Source organism: Pseudorasbora parva, chromosome 1 (assembly GCF_024679245.1).
Source record: "Pseudorasbora parva isolate DD20220531a chromosome 1, ASM2467924v1, whole genome shotgun sequence".
NCBI lineage: Eukaryota > Metazoa > Chordata > Actinopteri > Cypriniformes > Gobionidae > Pseudorasbora > Pseudorasbora parva.
Genome location: NC_090172.1, coordinates 30,718,698 through 30,720,047, shown reverse-complemented (window position 1 = coordinate 30,720,047; position 1,350 = coordinate 30,718,698). Strand labels below are relative to the sequence as shown.

At 42.2% G+C, this 1,350-nt stretch overlaps 1 pseudogene; it reads right to left on the bottom strand.

Moving 5' to 3' along the window:
* Positions 1–1,008: 1,008 nt before the first annotated feature.
* Positions 1,009–1,125, bottom strand: LOC137089044 (5S ribosomal RNA; annotated as a pseudogene).
* Between the last annotated feature and the right edge of the window lie 225 nt (positions 1,126–1,350).

The window sequence follows — 1,350 nt, the reverse complement described above, 5'->3', positions numbered from 1 at the left end:
TTTTGTTGAAATCTGATGGCTCAGAAAGGCCTCCAATGTCATTCCCTCTCTCAAGACCCATAAAAGGCACTAAAGACGTCGTTACAAAGCCCATCTCACTACATTGGTTCTACAATTATTTTATGAAGCAGCCGGAATAGTTTTATTGTGACAAAAAAAAATAAAAAATAGTGATGGGGTGATTTCAAAACAGTGCTTCGTAAAGCTTTGTAAAGCTTGAAACTGTTTGAATCAGCGTATCGATTCATGATTCATGATTCATGATCCAAACTGCTGAAAGCATGTGACTTTAGTGAGCTGAACCGCTGATTCGATACACTGATTCATTTGAAGCTGTGTTTTGAAATTAGCCATCACTATATAAGTTTGTTTTTTCACACAAAAACTATTCTCGTTGCTTCATAAAATGATTGTAGAACCACCGGAGTGAGATGGACTTTGTAATGAGTACCTTTATGGGTCTTGAGAGAGGAAAGTACATTGTTGCCAATGGAGACCTTTCTGAGCCATCAGATTATAAACAAAAATATCTTAATTTGTGTTCCGAAGATGAACAAAAAATTTGGTCGATTTATATAGCGCTTTTCGAGGCACTCAAAGCGTTTTACATTGAAGGGGGGATTCTCCTCAACCACCACCAATGTGCAGCATCCACCTGGATGATGCGACGGCAGCCATATTGCGCCAGAACGCTCACCACACACCAGCTTATGGTGGAGAGGAGGCAGAGTGATGAAGCCAAATTGGAGAGGGGGATTATTAGGAGGCCATGATGGACAGAGGGGCCAATAGGCAAATTTGGCCAGGATGCCGGGGTTACATCCCTACTCTTTTTCCGAAGGACATCCTAGGATTTTTTAATGACCACAGAGAGTCGGGACCTCGGTTTAACGTCTCATCTGAAAGACGGTGCTCTTTGTCAGAATAGTGTCCCCATCACTATACTGGGGTGTTAGGACCCAGACAGACCACTGGGTGAGCACTCCCTGCTGGCCTCACTAACACCTCTACCAGCAGCAACCTAGTTTTCCCAGTTGGTCTCCCATCCAGGTACTGACCAGGCTCAGCCCTGCTTAGCTTCAGTGTGAAACCAGTCTTGGGCTACAGGGTGATATGGCTGCTGGTCTTCCGGGTGTCGAACGACATGAGATACAAGATATTTAAATACAGTGTATATATTGTACATATGGATAAGAAGTTATAATAATACTTGAGTACATTTGGTACTTCAGTAGCGCTTTATTTTACAGTGCTGTTTCCCATGTACATACTATACTTATAATAGTAACTGCAATAACTGGGTAACAATGAACCTACCCTGAAACCTAACCTTAACCCTTAGTAACTTTA